This window comes from Idiotropiscis lumnitzeri, chromosome 22 (assembly GCF_059441095.1).
Source record: "Idiotropiscis lumnitzeri isolate Australia: NSW breed Sydney's pygmy pipehorse chromosome 22, RoL_Ilum_1.0, whole genome shotgun sequence".
Lineage (NCBI taxonomy): Eukaryota > Metazoa > Chordata > Actinopteri > Syngnathiformes > Syngnathidae > Idiotropiscis > Idiotropiscis lumnitzeri.
In genome coordinates, this window is record NC_142412.1 from 4,095,060 (window position 1) to 4,114,106 (window position 19,047).

At 43.8% G+C, this 19,047-nt stretch overlaps 1 long non-coding RNA gene across 1 annotated transcript in view; it reads right to left on the reverse strand.

Annotated features, from left to right (window-relative positions):
- The window catches only part of LOC148316152 (uncharacterized), a 109,821-nt gene extending 92,150 nt beyond the window's left edge, over positions 1 to 17,671 (reverse strand). The window contains exon 1 of the long non-coding RNA XR_015840268.1: positions 17,570 to 17,671. This is a non-coding gene — a long non-coding RNA (uncharacterized LOC148316152). The remainder of the gene's footprint in view (positions 1 to 17,569) is intronic.
- Between the last annotated feature and the right edge of the window lie 1,376 nt (positions 17,672 to 19,047).

Consider the following 19,047-nt stretch of genomic DNA (forward strand, 5'->3'; position numbering starts at 1 on the left):
GTGCTGTCCATTCCAAAAACATGGAAGGTAGATTGATTGGACACCCTGAATTGTCCAAGGTGACATCTTCATCAGCGTCATCGGGGTCTCCAAGAGAGCATTACCAGCTAATGTGTATGCCAGTTTCCCGAAGAAAGGACCTAAGGACCTTGATCCTAAAATAAAAATGCAATCAATTAAATCATTATTTCACACACATCAAATTGATGTAAAAAGAAGACGGGGTATATTTATTTATATATTTTAACAAATATCATAGGAATTTGGGGAAGTTGTCATGGTGACATGCTTCATATGTTAACAACTCTAACTGAAATAGATAAACTGTATTTGATTAATTCATGGTTCTCTGGCTTTATTTTAGCAAATACTTAACCTAGAAAGACCCCCGCGCCCGCGGGAGACGTCTGTCTGCTGCTGTTTAGTAATTAGGGTTAATTTGACTCCCCCATTTTTTGTCTACAAACTGCTGAAAATCTGGAAATGGCCCAAATGACCATAAAATGTTCCTGCTTGTTATTTCGTTGCTATAGATCACAAAAATATACTCAATATACAAAAAAAAAATTCCAGTCAAATTTTGCCACATTTCAGTCTTCAAATATTTTTTTTTATGAAATTGTGTTTCAATAAAAACACCACAATGTGAGGACCGCTTGAGGGAGCCCTCCTTCGTCTCTTGGTGGAACCCCTTCGCCACCGACCTGCCGTACATGACCTTCATAGAACATCCCGTCAGGAAAATCAGCGATGACTGTCATATGAGCCAAAAGGTCATTATTTAACATACAAAGATGCCCTGCCCTTTATTTTTTTTATAATTCAGAATCCAACCTCATTCTTTACGAAATAAAATGTTCCAACAAAAATGCAGTAACCTTAACCATCGACAGCCACGTCAAGAGTAGCAAAAGATAAACAAAATAAAGTCACTTGTGTTCTGCGTCCGACTCGAGATGCATTCAAAGACCACTTACACAGTAGGACATCCATATACGTCTTCAAAACATCAAACAACTACACAACTCAAAACAATATGTATATGATGGCAGGCAGTCCGACGCAACACAAGCTAACCTCTGTTGTATTTGTGACAATCATTCCTCAGTTGTGTGCACAATTTATTTGATATGGAACTAACAGGACACGACATGAAACAAAACCAAATCCAAATCACATCTCTCATGTGTGACAAAATGCTTAATTGTCATGATGTCCCCCCCTCGTTCTTTTTGTATTTATTCATTTATTTAAACTTTTACCGACTCAACCGCCCTCCGGCGTGCCCTCGGCGGTCCCCATTTTTTATGCTGCATCATTCAATGCACACAAGGACGAAAACGCGTTAGTTGAACTGATAAAACGGAATATTAATGCAATAACATTTGGGTTTTAGAAGGGGCATTTCTTTCTACAAAGGAGGGACTGGCACCGGTTTATAACTATCACCCCTTATCTCCTGCGTGGGGGCTGCCTGACTTCCTGGTCCCACAGTAGATGGAGGTGAGACCACAGCGCTCTGCTTGCATTCTTCCTGCTGGGCCCAATCTTCAACTCTTTCACCTCTGCATGAGATGCAGAGTATCAGGGACAACAGGCACATTGGGAGTAATTAGTCGTGTGACAGAGGCTATGATTGCAGGGCAGGTAATAAAAAAAATCTAAACGGGATTCAAATCAGTTTATTATATATATTGTATATTTTTTTTAAGCATTTTTGAAGGTGCGCCGCTAGGGGAAACGTCATAAGGAGATGTTTAGTTTCTCATTGTTAAAAAAAAAAAAACACAAAAAAAAAACATGCGGAGCGAAATGTCGCCCCGCTAGTGCCCGGGCGGAAGTTGTTCCTCTTCGGAAATTTTCAGTCGGATTCGTCAAAAGGGCACCGTGCAGTATGTGAAAATTAAAATAAAAACACATTTTTGAGCCACAAGAGGCTTCAAGTAGATATGATTTTAAGATTAGGATTTCCCAGCTGTCTTCACGCCTCCCACCTCAGACAGAGCCCATTGAAAGGCTAACTTTGGTTCACACATTAACTAACAACTCTGGGAACAGCCACCTGCACCCAGGTTAAGGCGACTCTGACATTCTGTTACATTTTTGGACTGATTGACACGTAGATACTTTTTTTTGTTTGTAATCCATACAATGAAAAAGATTTTAGGCTGCAAGATTGTTTTCTGCCTGGTGGATCAGGATCACTGCAGGAGAAGCAAAAACAAACATTTTTAATACGTGATAAAAACGATCCACAAATCAAGCATACTAATGCATGTTACTGCAACATACCCAAAAAAATAATCATTAGTATTATTATTATTATTTTAAGAAAGAGTTATTGACAATATTCACTAGACGGCAGGCATGGAGGGATGGTTCACTGTTCCACGGCCAGGACGAAAACCACACTGCTTAAATTAAATCGTCGTTCATATTTAGAACCTCTTAGACCGCTCCACCATCCTGGCAACTGCTGTGCCATCCGCATCATTGATGTGCAGGAGTAGCTTGTTGGTAATAAATAGCTGCAAGAAGTCCAATTCCACGGCTTGGGAATTAGGGTGGACGTGTGGGGCTCAGTGAACAATGCGTCCCCTCTTAAGCCACAGTAATAGTTACAATAGAATATATGCCGTCGATACCATTTCACTTTGACATGATAAAGTTTCGGCCGAGGTGTGTTGATACACTCACAGTGAGTGCCAGCATGACCTCCTTAAAGTTCTTGTTTCCCACAATCCTTTTCTTTATGGCTCTGACTGCATCTTTGAGTCATACATAAACATACGCTGTTCAGGTCGCAGGATTTTGGCAGGGGGTAAGTACTTTGGCAACCGTCTCAGAGTTGCATGTATCTGAAAGGTCAATATGCTCTCATTTCAGATTAGCGCGCTTAGCGCCTCCTTGCTTGCTCTGCTGCGGCGCAAGATTCGCCGGTTTCCTCCCACTTTCCAAAAACATCCATGATAGGTTGATTGGTCACTGGTCCAAGGTCTGAGTGTGAGAGCGGATGGTTGCTTGTCTCTGTGTGCCCTGCGATTGACTGGCAACCAGTTCAGGGTGTACCCTGTCGACTGCCCGAAGACAGCTGGGATAGGCTCCAGCACTCCCGGGGACCCTCCTGATTTTTTTTTTTTTTTTTGCGACACATAGGTCACCGCGATCACACATGGAGTTCCGCAGGGATTGGTACTAGATGCTACCGCTTGGTGATATTATACGGAAATATCACATTAGTTTTCATTGTTATGCTGATGATACGCAATTAATGACTGCCCAATATTTCCCTTATGAGAATGGTGATCTCACCTTGAGCTTCTTCATTGTGCAAGACTCATAGCCGTCCCAACCTCGGTTAACTGTCGGCAGCCCTGACCACAGGATCAGCCGGAAACTCTCACCTGTCGAGATTTACTACGAAATGAGGACACGGCGTAATTCGGTCACCAGCTCTGTCAGGTCGCAGTCTCCCCAGGAGCCAATTTTCAATCGGATTCGTTAAAAGGGCACCATGCAGTACGTCAGCAGTGTTAAAATTTAACACCGATGATTATCGCAATACAACACAGTGACAACATAATGATGATGAAATGCGTGAGTTCTTGGAGGGGGGGGCGGGGGCAACGCTGTGCATGTTTAAGCAAACTTTGAATTTTCCCGTGAATAAGTAAAAGCCAAACCATTGGATTACCTTGCTATCGCACCTTTCTATTGCAATTCAGGAGGACGGAAATTCCTTTCCTCTCGTATGAGGTTCGCGTATGTACTTCCGGGTTTGTTTGGCTAACCTAGCTTCTGATGCGCACGTGTTTGGTTAATTCAACTTGCAAGTAAGTGAAATGAAACATTCGAAAAGTTAAAAAAAAAAATTTGAATCAAGTAGAAACATGAAAAAGTAAAAATATGAATACGATGAAAATTGTTTTCATTTTATGAAAATAAAGTCAAAGTAAAAAAATATATTATCAGAAGTTTTTCAATTAGTGATAGTCAAAATATTAAAAGAAATATTTAAAAATGATAAGTTGTCATTTCTTGAAAATACAGCCTATAAATCAGAGATACAAATGTGATTATGAGATAAAAATGGAGAAGAGATTTGATCATAACTTCATAAAGGCGAACAAGAGCGATCGATCAGACTGCGGCATGTGAAAAACAAAAACAAAAACAAACCGATTCTGTGACTTCAATCATGCATTGTAGATTGTAATACGGTAGATAGCAGAAGAAACAGCGCATTCTCTTGTTGTCAAAAGCTATTGAATGAAAATGTGTCTTCAAACGAGTGCTTTTTTTATGTGTGTCATGGAATCATGGAGGTATAACACACACACACACACACACACACACACACAAGTGGCAAATGCAAGAATGTGACAGTTGAGCTGATGAGCGTGTCAGCCATGTTGCGAGACTCGTTTTTTTTTGGGGGGAGATAACAAGTAGCCGGATGGAGCATTAAAGAGATATCAAAACTCACAAAAACTTTTAAACTTCTTTAGCTACATGTCAAATGTCATAATAATGTGCCGCAACCAAATTCACAAACACGCTCAACTAGACAAACAAAGACACACAAACGTCGCGCCTTGCTCAGGCCCTAATAATAATAATAATAATAATAATAAAAGTAATAATATTTTCTCCGCACAATGCGGAGGTGCAGGGTTCGAATCCGGCTCCGGCCCAAGTTCCAAACGGAGAGCTTGTGGGTCAAACGTGTTTATTTGATATCACAGCAATTCCCAATTTCAAATTTTCCCCGGTCAAATTACTGTTCAATCCATTTTCAGAGTAGCAAAAGAGGCATTCTTCTGATGGGAGGTCCCCGTGTGGACATTTTCGTTGTAATTATAGCTTTATAGTTAGTTTTTATACATGTAAAATGTTGAATATTTTTAAGTAGACAATTCAGTTGTGAGTAAGGAAGGGAGTAATATTTGATTATTGCTCATATTGGCACCAACTGAGGCACAACATCGATATACGTTTCAGGATCCCGTGGATGAGAAAGTAACAAGAGATCAGGTATCGTCCACGTTTGTCTCTGTGCGCTCGTGTGATGCTGCAGCGACACGTCAGATTGAGCCTCTTATTGCAAGTCTTGACCTGCGGGCTGTACGCTTGCCCCCCCTGATAGTTGCAATAATTGTTACATTCAAAAATAAACATTTTCTTTTTAAACCAGGTTTTATATGCCTGCAATGTCGGCTTTCCAGTTTTTACAGCACTAAAAAACCAAACTTTTATAACAGCTAAACCAAATGAAAGTGGCTATCATCATTTTGTTGGGGGGAAAAAATGGAGGAGCATTTAATTGTTCCGGCAAATTATGAAAAAGGAGCGGCAGCAACAAGAGCAAATATAATTTGCGGTGTCTTTTTCACCACAATGGACTTTGTGTAGAAATTATTACGGCCCTGTTGCATCTAGAGGAGATGTGTTGAATTCCATAACTGTGGAACGTTCCTATTAATAATAATATGCACTCAGGAGTAAACACATGGGTAAAAGCGTTTTGTTAGATAAATGAAGACAAGCTTTTCCGATACCAAGTCGATACTGGGCTAGTATCATCGATACCAGTGCACGCACTCATCTCCCATTGCTTTTCTCTTCAATACAGTGACTGGGTGAGATCTGGCTTCTTACCTTTGCAAGATGCCATTCTCTTGTGGTATCACCATTTGACATGACAATTAACAGGAGGCTCATTATGTACTGTTATCTCTAAATGATTCGTTTGTTTGGCCTTTAAACTCCTTCACATCCCCCGTATATATATATATATATATATATATATTGGCTTCCAACAATATTTAGTGATTATTTCACATGCCACCACAGAGTCACTTTGAAAATCACAAAGATTACACTAAAGATGCACAATAAAGTATGCATTCCAGTATCAAAGAAGTTGTAAATGTAAACAGTCAATAATTATTACCTACCAAAGCTAATAAACGGACACTGTTGCAGTGATTTGTTTTTACTGTTCTTTTCAAATGGAAATTATTTCTTCTTTACATTTTTCTTGTAAAAAAAAAAAAAAAAAAAAACGCTCCAGCGCCCGTCGTGCCGCTCGGCGAAACTACAATGCCCCCGAATATTTTTTATACCCGCGAAGCACTGAACCCGCGAAAGGTGAACCGCGAAGTAGCGAGGGTTCACCGTATGTATAAGACCAAGACCTACAAAAAAGTCTCTTGGAGCAATGAGCTAGGTTTTACAGGAAGTCGGCCATTTTGAATTTACTTAAAAGGGGCGGGTCACCACAATGGACTTTGTGTAGAAATTATTATTGGGGCCCGAGCAGCGACCGCGGCGAGGTCCCTATTGTTTATGTAGAAATTATTATTAGGGCCCGAGCAGCGACCGCTACGAGGTCCCCATTGTTTTTGTGGAAATTATTATTATTTTTATTATTATTATTATTAGGGCCCGAGCAGTGACCGCTGCGAGGTCCCTATTGTTTTTCTAGAAATTGTTATTAGGGCCCAAGCTGCGACGGCTGCTCTCCATAGAAGTTCGCTAGATCTTTTTTGACTTTCATTGATTGGTTTCCAACAAATAACCAATCTTAATTATTAGAAATTGAACGTAAAGTAAAATGTGAGCTATAGAAATGCACCCTGGGCATGTCGTTGGAGCATTTACGGCACTTGAAAAAATTTTTACTTTAAATGCCATGTTGTGGTTTTGTTGGTTCTGATTGGATCAGGTTTTGTCATGTTCGACCTATTTCGAGACCATCCTCTCCTACATGACAAATTCCATTGCTATCTGTGAATCGCACTGTGTACTGTCTTTGTTTTTGGAAATCTCCTCACCCAAATGTTGTTGCATCTCACGGGGCTTGTAAACGTTTCCAATGTAAATTTCCACCTTTAGATAGTGTAAAAAGACATCCTTTGCGCTGGGAACTTGTCCTAGTCGGGTTTTTTTGTGCGTGTTTGTTTGGAATATGGCTCAGGTTGGAAATCTTATAGCCAGTTCCCATATATATATACGCACACACACACACGCGTATATATATATATATATACATACACACGCGTAAGTTGTTAAAGCTGTAACATGACAAAACAAGACGAGACGGCCCTCGCGTCCGGCGGTCTGTGTTTCTTGCATTGGAACCGGAGCTGAGCGGGGAGCCGGGCGCGGGGACCGGGCGGCGCCCGCGGGAGACGGCGGATGGGAATGCCACTCGAATTCCAGTGTTCGTTCAGTCAATGGATGTGAGGCATTATCTCATAAGGGAAATACTGGACAATCAAATTAATGACTCACATTTGAGGATATTCAGGCCCTGAAGACGGCTGCCAACTTATTTTTGATCGCAGTGGTAGCGCCACCAACTGTTTTTTATTATATTTATGTACACAGTAGGGGTGTGTGTGTGTGCGCGGTAGTACTGTTTGTGTGTATGAGTGACACTTTCGAAGGAGGACATGGGGGTGGAGTCTGGCAAGCGCAGACAGGTATGGTTTAGTGACCCCCCCCCACCCCCCTTCCTCCGTCCCAGAGCAGACAGACGCTCGCTGGTGAAAAGGCCACCAGGCAGGAAGACGGCACAGATGGACAGGTCGCAGTCTCCCCAGGAGGCGTGGGTTCGAATCCCACCTCAGACAGAGCCCATTGAAAGTACCAAGCAAGAACAAAGACAAGGAAGAATAATGACTACTTGGACCTCCATTTGTAAGGTTTATATTAAGACAAATGGTGCACTTTTTCTAAGTGTTGCAATATCTCATGAAGGAAATACTGGACAATCAAATTAATGACTTTCCAGGCTTCAGGATGCCTTTAATGAAATATGTTAAGAAGACAGTAAACCTCACTCTTCACTATCTTTCAATATAAGTAGCTGGCAGTATTATGCAACAAGGCTAGTATATTCTCACTAGTAAAAACGATCCAGTGAACTAGTAGCACAATTGGGCAACTAGTAAGACACAGTTATTGTACTACAGTGCAGCTTTTGTGAATATATTGTCATCGGCGCATGACAGGCGAGCAGTTTTCTGGCGGAAAAACACAACAAGCAAAAGTGTCTGTAAGCAAGAATAAAGTCTGCTTTCAGCCAGTGAAAGAACGAGGGAATATTTCCACCTTTATATAGTGTAGAAAGGCATCCTGAAGCCTGGAAAGTCATTAATTTGATTGTCCAGTATTTCCTTCATGAGATATTGCAACACTTAGAAAAAGTGTACAGCGCCAACAATTTTATAACGGTAAAATAAATGATTTCCATTTTCTTTTCCCAGACTAAAAGTGTCACTTATTAGTCACTGTTGAGTGACAGTTCTGCTCACTAGTAGGACAATTTTGGAGAAACTGTATGATTAAATGACTGTGGACTATGATTCTTCTTTTTCCTGAAGATTTTGTGGTGGCTTCATTTTTCCTTCCTTCTGCCCAACACGTTCATGCCAGTCTCCCCAGGAGGCGTGGGTTCGAATCCCGCGAAAAAGACTCAATTTTCACATGATTTCAGTCCCTTCTATATTTAAAAGAATGTATTGGGGCTCCCCCTTTCCAGCGGGGAACTTTCAAACATTGTATCCGACCACTGAAGGCTGTTGGCGGGCGCGGCGCGGCTCACAGCCCGCCCTCAGGCACGGAGCTCCGGGGAAATTTGCCTCATTTCTTCTAAGTCCCCTTTCCAGCGGGGAACTTTCAAACATTGTATCCGACCACTGAAGGCTGTTGGCGGGCGCGGCGCGGCTCACAGCCCGCACTCAGGCACGGAGCTCCGGGGGAATTTGCCTCATTTCTTCTAAGTCCCCTTTCCAGCGGGGACCTTTCAAACATTGTATCCGACCACTGAAGGCTGTTGGCGGACGCGGCGCGGCTCACAGCCCGCCCTCAGGCACGGAGCTCCGGGGAAATTTGCCTCATTTCTTCTAAGTCCCCTTTAGGCGACCAGGGGTTTACAATTTAGGTGACCAGGGGTTGACAATTTAGGCGACCAGGGGTGAGGTTTAGGCGACCAGGGGTGAGGTTTAGGCGACCAGGGGTAGCGTTTAGGCGACCAGGGGTAGCGTTTAGGCGACCAGGGGCGTTGCAGTTCCGCCGAATTGCATTAGGGGCGCTGCAGTAGGCAAACGTTGATCCCCCCTAGTCAGAGGGTCATTTGCCTACTTCCCAGGTTTACCCGGGTTTTCCAAAACACCTGGGGCACATTTTTAGGAACCACGTTTTTAGTAACAAAATTTCTTCTATGTCCACCTCCGTGAAAGTAATTGCCCAATGGTTCCCGCGGAGGAGAGCTGCCAGGCGGACGCATACTGCAATAACGGCCGCCCTGGCGCTCTGGAGGATTTTATCCTCGAAATTTCTTCTATGTGCCCATTCCAGCGGGCAACTTGCGAACAATGGTGTCCGACCATGGAAGGCTGTTGGCGGACGCGGCGCGGCTCACAGCCCGCCCTCAGGCACGGAGCTCCGGGGGAATTTTCCCCTCATTTCTTCTAAGTCCCCATTCCAGCGGTATTTTGGCGGGCCTAGTTCCGGTTTTCCACCTTGCTTGTCCTGGGTTGCTTTAACGTTCAGGCTGGGAGGGGCTCTTTCTGGAGGCCAGCAAAATGTGTAATTATTGAACTCACAATTTCCCAAAACAAGTGATCGAGCAAAAAGGAGGAAGCTCTTTAAAACTAATCAATTAGGTAATTTCTTGAGACCGGAGTTCTGTAAAGGGCATTTTAACAGCCACAGCACTAGCTAAAAAAGGTTGAGTTGAGTTCAATTACAATTACAAAGCGAGGGCTCTCAGACGGGGCCGGGGTAACCCCGCGGGAGGCCGTCTCCCGCGGGCGCCGTAAACGAATGCTTAATAACTCCCCCTCTGGGTTATACAGATCATTTCTGGACCTCACTGCTTGCCCAGCTGCTGTGTTGGTGTAAGATGTGCACATCAGCAAAGACACGCTTGAGCAATCATTAGCGGCGGCGGTGCACGGCATGTTTACAGCGTTAAGGTCAAGTGTGAAGATGCATGCGGGCTCAAAACCGAGACTTATTTTACATCGTAGTGGTGAGGGAGATACCCCCGCCGCAGGCTCCCGACGGGCGCCGCAGCTGAAATGATCCGCGAGAAGGGCCCGACCAGCGTCCCGCCGATTTTTTTTTTTAAACCTTCTTCATATTTTAGAAAAAAAAACAAAAAGGGGGCGGGTCACCACAATGGACTTTGTGTAGAAATTATTAAAGTGTTTGGGGTTTGTTGCTCAGCAGAATCTCACTTTATTACGAATCTGATTGAAAATTGGCTAGAAAAGACTCAAGACGGGCGGTGAGCGTGGCCTGTCGTCGCGCGCGGCAAGAGCCGCGGCATGCCCCCCGGCCGGGCGTCTCTTTCAGCGTAAGAATAAACATGACACGACCAAAATAAAATATACCCTGGAAGCCCTGGGGGAATAATATCATTACTTTTCAGCACCGTAATAGCCACGCCTTTTGCCAAAACGTCACAAAATTGGATGCAGTAATTGCCCTCACACTGTTTACTAATAGACTGAAAAACCTTTTCTTTCCGAGAGCCATCACCATTCTGAACTCTCACAAGTGTGACGAATCTCTTCACAAAAGCAAATAAACCATTTACATCTATGGTAAATTGAAACATCGAAAGCCTTGTTAGTTAATGACCTTATTAGAGACTCGCCTTCTTCAGAGTGGCCGAGCGGCACGACGGCAAAATATCGCATTACTTGAATCTTGTCCGTGAAGCAAAAAAAAAAGGGTCCTCCAACATTTCACAAACATGCATGCAAGTGAAAACAAAGTTGGCGTGAATGGCAACAGTTCAGATATTAGAGGCCCTGTGTCATCTTGCGCTTCTTGGGGCCTATCATTCATATGTTCATGCAATGGATACACCCATCAATTTGATGGGCAGAGACATGGCCGAAACAGTCGAGGAGCACCTTCCAAATGTATTACAAAACCTACTGCATGTTCTCCATTGGTCGCTTCAAACATGGCTGCCACATGCCACAATGCAATATGGTTTCCAAACCTTTCCAGCGCAAAACTCAGACATATATTCTTTATCCTCAGCAAAGAAAGTGTTTGTTTATCACAGCGTAAAGCGGAATCCTCGCAGTTAACCAGCCTGCTTCTGGCCATTGGCCAAAAGTCAAATCCAAGACAGCTCCCCCCACTTAAGCAGCCAAAAGTTTCGTAATAGTGAGCCTTATAATCAGGTGCGGTAATAAAATAAATTATAAAACCTTGGGTCAGTTTGGCAAAAAAATAAAACTAGCATTATTAGAATTATAAAGTGTGATGTATTGTTTATCTGAACGGAAGGCGACTAGTAGAGGCCCCATTTTTGTTCTGCCGCAAACCTTTTCACCGTAAAGTTACCGCGCACATTTCTTTTACACAAAATGCTGGCTTTGTTTCCGTACAACTCAGTATCACAACTTGAGATAACTCAATAACTTTTATGAAATGTAAAGGACGACTTTTTAAATTGCCGGTTTCGTTCGAACGAGTCTCGCGAGAACCGTTCCTGGAGAGGGGCTGTAAGTGTGTATATACATGGGGATCTGTGTATATACGTATGCCTCTTCCATCCATCTTCCTGCGTTGAGATTCATCAGTTCATGATTGTTTTTGCGAGATCTTTGGTCCAAAAGGAGAACACTTTTGATGGCAAAACACTCGGTTTGAGGTTTTTATAAGCCGCTAGTTTGTTCCTAGATTTTGAACCATGTCATGTTAAGCAGATACAGGCAGAAATGCGAAGCGCTGAGAAGGGATCTGTGTAGAGCGCAGGAGTAGGATATCCTGCCTCCTTGGCGATGAGATAAAGTCCAAGAAGATGTCTGAATTTCCACCTTTATATAGTGTAAAAAGACATCCTGAAGCCTGGGCAGTCATTAATTTGATTGTCCAATAATGCGCCACACCAATATCAAAGGCAAACAGTAGTAACAATACAGCAGAATGTCAAACGATGCACAATTATTAACCATATAACTGTGTATATCATAAAGCCATAACAAAATAACATTCATTCAGAAAATATCCCCCTCTTAATAACAACTAAAAGGGATGATTCTATAAACATGCAAACCTTCAGAACAGTTTCGGAGCATATGATGCACACTGGTTTTAAATTGGCTGCAGCCAGATCGAAACTAAATTTCTCCGTCCATCCATTTAAAAGAAGACGCATCGACCTCGCTAACTTTTTAGCGAGGCATACTGTCAGCAGCACTCTCTTCCGGTCTGCTGCGCAATTGGCACCCTGCCATGTTTGTTTGTCCACGCCATGTTATTTGTCCTCATTGATTAATTTAATAAATTCCCTTTAGTTTACCCTTTTCCCTGCTTCCTCGCACCTCTGGGTCCACCTCCTCCTCGCCGACCGGCGACCGAAACCTGACAGAATGTTCCGACCAACCCCGGACCCAGCGGGAAGCTCTCGGCGACGTCGTCGTCGTCGCTCCGATTACTCTCCCTCGGACGATGACGACTGGGCACGAGATATTAGAACTATTGAAATAAAGACTGTACGATGAAAAATAAGTTGGTAGATGTCTTCAGGGCTTAAGTATCCTCAAATGTGTGCAACCTCCGCGTGTCGCACCGAGCCCGCCAAAACAGCTCCCGGAGGTGCACGAGAGGTCAAGTTGACAGCGAGAGGTCAGCGACGCTGACGTCGTCCCTTTCACTGTGCTAAAGGAATACGCATTATTTTGTAAACAAATTTGCTCCTAATTATGAACCACGTATACTTGACATGGGCAACGCTGGCTTACACGGTATGCGAGGGGGTTCGTCTGTATGCGTGTGTCCATGTGACTGCGACCTGAACGCAACGCCTTAGACTGCTCCGCCATCCTGGCACCTGGTAATGCTCGCATCGTGTCATGCTTCTGACACTGCACGGCTAGATAGGAAGCGGTCATAGAGGACAATAAAAGTACACTGTTTATGTTTTGACCGAGGCAGACGCACCTGAGAGCTGATTCCAAGTCCTGGTTCGCTCGCTCGTTGCTCTTTGTTTTAATCGTCTCCCCAGGAGGCGTGGGTTCGAATCCCACCTCAGACAGAGCCCATTGAAAGTACCAAGCAACTTGGGTCTGTTCTGCTTTAATTATCTCTCGCCTTCTTCAGAGTGTCGCATGATGGTGTCTTGAGCTGATGTTCCATGAGGATGTCATAATACGAAATTTGTCCTTTTTCATGAAAAGTTGTGGGAGTGGCATTGCACTGTTCGGCAATAAAACAACGCTGATTATGAGGTTCTAAATATGAACGACAACTCGTGAAACTTTACACACACATCAGGCCGAGCAAATTTATCAATATTTTATACGTTAGTTGTGCAGCTTTTTTGAAATGGCTCGCCATGGCCCTCGAGAAATGTTCAAAAAAGCAGCCCTGGTTGAGTGTTTCACCTCGCTTTTTGTAAATTTGCCCCCATCCCCCTGGGGCCCAGCCAGCTACCAGAGCCCCTCTCCATCCCCAGGCTCCTCCACAAAAATTTCTCTTGAAGGTTCCGAGGAAGGCGGCAGGCCCAGATGGGATCAGCTCCCAGCTCCTCAAATCCTGCGCAGACCAGCTGTGTGGAATCGTCCAGCACATGTTCAACCTGAGCTTGAAGCTGGGCAGAGTCCCCCAGCTGTGGAAAACATCCTGCCTGGTTCCGGTTCCAAAGACACCCCATCCGAAGGAGCTCAACAACTTCAGACCAGTGGCGCTGACGTCTCATCTGATGAAGACCCTGGAGAGACTGGTCCTCGTCCATCTGCGCCCCCTGGTCAGCTCCTCAATGGACCCACTCCAGTTTGCATACCAGCCTGGCATCAGTGTGGATGATGCCATCATCTACCTGCTCCACACTTCACTCTTCCACCTGGAGAAGGCGGGGGGCACGGTGAGACCAAAGAAACCAATCATAGCTCGCCGACAGCTCCACCTGTTGCGAAATGCACTCTATAAGCCTCAGACAGAGCCCATTGAAAGTACCAAGCAAGAAATATGGGAGCAGGGATGGATTGTCTTTGCTTTGTTCGACATCAAAGAGGCATAATATTGGAGATGTCTCGGAACGATAATTTTATTTCGTGAATGAAAACCCGGTTATAAAAATTAACCATGCCCATTAAGATGAAGGTTCTTAAGACGGCTACTTTTGTCTTCTATGTATGGATGCACCCCATATCGTTTCGAACCCACGCCTCCTGGGGAGACTGCGACCTGAACGCAACGCCTTAGACCGCTCTGCCTAGAAGATGGTTTAACAGCGATCTAGTGCGCACCCAACCGTGATGGCTGACCAACGAAATAAATGCGCACCGTTTTCTATAGCGCTCGTTCTCAGAGTGAGCCTGAGCCGCGAGATGGAAATATGGAACGGACGCAAGATTTTGACACCATTTTAACATAACTCTTTGATTTAAAAACCTGTTCAAACTTGCATTAAATTGGTAATACAAGAACTCAATGCAGTCCTCTTGTGACACTCTTACGATCAGACTGCAGGCATGGTGGGACGGTATGACCTATTATTAAAAAGATCATCTCTGTCCATCTGTCCGGCCAGATGGCAGGTCTGCAGGTGGGCAGGAAGATCCACACCATCAACGAGGAGTATGATAAAAGCAAGAAGCAAAACCTAAGAAGGTATGCCTCAAAAAAACAAAAAGGAACAAAATTCAAATCACTGCGTTCGGCCATGCATTACGCACGCTTTGGTGCTAGTGATGACATCTAGTGGACGGAAAGTGGTCCTTTGTGTTATTGAAAAACTGCACAAGGAACCACAATACAGGTGTGGGCAAATTACGGCTCGGGGGCCACATGCGGCCCGTTAAACGTGTCAACAGAGCATGACGATTGACTCATGTCCTGTTTCAAAGGCAAAATGTTGCATTTAAAATGGAATCCCAAACATCGTCTGTGTAGTGCTGTAAATGCATTTTCAGCTCGCGCCAAACCTTTTCCAACGTGGGAGAAAGCATACAAGTGATGGCCAGAGCTGAGATTCAAACCAGAACTTCGAAACTATGAAGCAGACGTGCAACGCACCAGACGACCTTGCTGCCTTCGGTCGACCCATCCTTTTGAATTCATTGCTACAGTCTCGCCGTGGACGACTCGCAAATGCGTGTGGCAATTTTATTTTTATTTAGGGCCTAAAAATACATTCAAGACAATAAAGGTCATTTTCTCTCATAAGGGAAATACTGGATAATCAAATCAGTAAGTCACGCCCTCATGGAACATCAGCTGATAAAGACGGGCCATAAGACACCATCATGTGAGGCATTTTTTTTTGTATTAATGACACTTCCATAACACAAGACCTATTCAAGGGCAGTCCGAAACCCAGTTTTTTATAAAGCCTTTAGATGCGTCATTTTTTTCTTGGATGGTCTGATCACGACTCGTGTTCATAAAATATAGGAGGACGGGGTGGTCTGGTGTCCCGCAGAATCCCGCCTCAGACAGAGCCCATTGAAAGTACCAAGCAAGAACAAAGCAAGGCACCTTTTGAGACTGGTTTGAACTCTTTGTTAGCTGTAGAAAGGGCGATACTGGGAGCCATATTTATTCTTACATGGCAATTAAATGAACTGTTCAATTTTCAATAATAACTTTTCAGCTTCTCTTGTCTACATTTTACCAAAACAAAGCCAGCGCCCAAGACCTACAAAAAAGTCTCTTGGAGCAATGAGCTAGGTTTTACAAGAAGTCGGCCATTTTGTCAAGCTGGGTTCAGGGACTGAATTTTGATTACCAGTGCAAGCAAAAAGACAAGAATCCAATACAAATGACATTGACAGCTGTTTTATGTGCGCCGTGGCCGTCATCCACGTGATGTAACACAATTAACATGGCATGACAGAAACGGATCATGACAGAAATAAACCTGAAATTTTGTTTCTCTCCTTCGGGATCTCGGAGTTGCAGAAACAAGGGATAGATGTCAATTCTGTAACTCCAAACAGACATTTCTCTCGTTTTAGTTTAAGATATACATATATATATAAATATACATATATACATATATATATATATATATATATATATATATATATATATATATATATATGTCATTGACATAGCGAGATTAACAAACAAACAATTCCATACAGCACACACATGGCCCTCGTTGAAAGATACAACAATGATGATTCCATTTCTTCCAGTGTCGACCACCTGTCCGAGGACCGTCGTCTCTGTTTAAAAACACGGCTCCGGAGCTTCCATTCGGTTAAACTTAGGGGCCGCTTGGCACCGCCCGTACAAAAAAGCCCTGCATGCAAATCCTTGAATGGAAAAATAAGAATCAGCCAAAGTAACGAAAGGGTAAAATCTTACAATACTTAATACTAGATTCATTCATTATCTGAGGCTGAAAACCAATCCCGCCTCAGACAGAGCCCATTGAAACCAGCCATTCTTTTTGTATTTATTTAATTACTCAGACTTTTACCTGCTGGTACGCCGTCCGGTGTGCCCTGTGAAATGAAAGGTAGCATTCTTTAAGATTTCGATCATCAGGCCTTCCATGACTTTGTGAAGCACTCTTTAACAATCAGTGTTGGTCAAAATTGAGGAATTTAGAATTTCTTACTTTTCCCTCAAGTGCACGCTAGACGTGTGACTTGATCTCATCTTTCAATATTCCTGACTCTTGTGGCTCTATGTAGTCATATCTTGTCGCCCAGGTTGATGACATGACAGGAACAGGCAGAAGTGCGACCACCAAGGTAAGCCCGTTAGCAAACACACGCAATTTAGGAATAAATCAGAATGCTCTAGGCTGGGGATTTCCAAACTTTTATAACAGCTAAACCAAACGTTTCCAATGTAAATTTCCACCTTTATATAGTGTAGAAAGGCATCCTGAAGCCTGGAAAGTCATTAATTTGGCGAAACGGTACGGTTCATGAGCACGATTGCAACGGTTCCTCTGGGAGCATCTGAAAAAGGATGACAATTTTTGTGAATTCATCGGTAAACTTTTCCGCAAGTGTTACGAGGCTTGCAGACTTGTATCAATTAAATTATCACTGATTATATTTGGCACTTCCCACACTCATCGAGTGTGACCACATGCCTGATGATCGAACAGAAATCCCAACACCCACAGCTGCTGATCCTAAAGGCTTCATCTGATTACCTTAAAGTTCTGTCTGTAGCATCTTAAGACCTGGGACAAACACTGGGGCTAAAATTTTTTGTTTCCGAAATACTATATGACGGGGGCGGGGCTTTTATTGGGGCCCGAGCAGCGACCGCGGCGAGGTCCCTATTGTTTATGTTCACCCTCGTCACCTCAGACTACAAATACAATTCCTCCACCTGTCACCTGCAGAAGTTCTCTGATGTCTCTGCGATTGTCGGCCTCATCATTGACGGAGACGATCGGGAGTACAGAAGGGTTACTCTAAATCAACGCTGGGAAATCCAAAGAGCTGGTGGTGGTTTCTCCGGAGCTTCCATTTGGGCAAACTTAGGGAGTCAAAAAAATGAAAAAATCAGAGCAGTAAAAGAACAAGCACAACATGAACATTACAAATCAGCAATCACTGACCACTGCAAAAGGGAAAACCACATCATGGACCGGGAGAAGGGCAGGGTCATCCGCACAGAAGAGAACAAACAACAGCGCTGGATCAGAGAGGCCATTGAGATCTGCAAGCGAGGCATAAAAACCATGAACAGAGACAAGGGAGCCTTCATCCTCTCTACCACCTGGACCAGCATCTTGGCGGAGTGAACGGACAGCGGGGGGCGTGACTTGCCTTCATTCTTGTGACAGGTAAGTCACGCCCTCATGGAACATCAGCTGATAAAGACGGGTCACAAGACAGCATCATGTGACACTCTGTCTGAGGTGGGATTCGAACCCACGCCTCCTGGGGAGACTGCGATCTGACTGTGTGCCGCAGAGCCTGTCCATGGATTCCCAGGTCTTTCAGCAGCTTGATGGTTGATGTTACACACAGCGCCGCCAAGTGGAATCAAACACAAAAAAGACCTCCAATTTTTTGTCATACAAGTGTAAAAAGAAGTTAATTTCTGTTAGTATAAAATAACTAAATTGTGCAATGTCGCGGTGTTTCCTCGTCGATTTTGAATGACTGGCTGGCGGAAAGTCCGAGTTGGAATCGAGTGATTCTCTCCACTTCGGCGCCCGCCGGCCGTCTAACCGCTCCAGCGCCCCGTCGTGCCGCTCGGCGAAACTACAATGCCCTCGAACGTCTGGTTACATCATTTTAGGTTGTCGTCGTCAGCAGAGGTTTAAAAAAGTACTGTGCCAAAAGAGTAGGAAATAATCCAAATGTCAGGAACAAAAGTAAAAAGTTGTGGGAAAATATGTATACTTAGAAACATTGTATCCGACCATGGAAGGCTGTTGGCGGGCACGGCGCGGCTCATAGACAAAAATAGGGATAGCGTAAGATCAATGTCTTGAGTCTTTTCTAGCCAATTTTCAATCGGATTCGTAAACCGCTGAGCTACCGTGACTCAAAAAACCCCCCAAAAAATGGGTGGCGTAATGTGGCCTTGCCAGGATGGGAAAAGTTATCAAAAGCAGGGAACATTGGCCTGGCAACCACCATATAGGAAGTGTTTGCATTCTCCTGCTTCATGGCTAGCGCTGGTTCTTCTGCCCTGTGCTCTCGCCGTCCTGGTGCGAGGTCCCGGTGCACGATTCCCATGTCATGGAGATATTTGACAGCTCTTTATCCTTCCGTAGAATAATAGAAATAATATTACTGAATTCAGTGAACGAACGGTGCGTGACAAGAGGTCAAAGGTGACATCATTATTATTATTTAGATTTTTTAACAAACTGTGAAATGAAGAATATTCATCAAAAGCATTGAAACTGACCTTTCTCTGTCAGGAGGGCTTATCTTCCGCCATTGTTTCTTCACTCTGAGCCGGAGCATCACTGCAGCTGACTGACGGACCTAGGGGACACAATAATAATAACAATAATAATTTTTAAAAAACATATCTGTTTCTCCGAAATTATCATGGTACTTGCATTCTGTTGTTCTA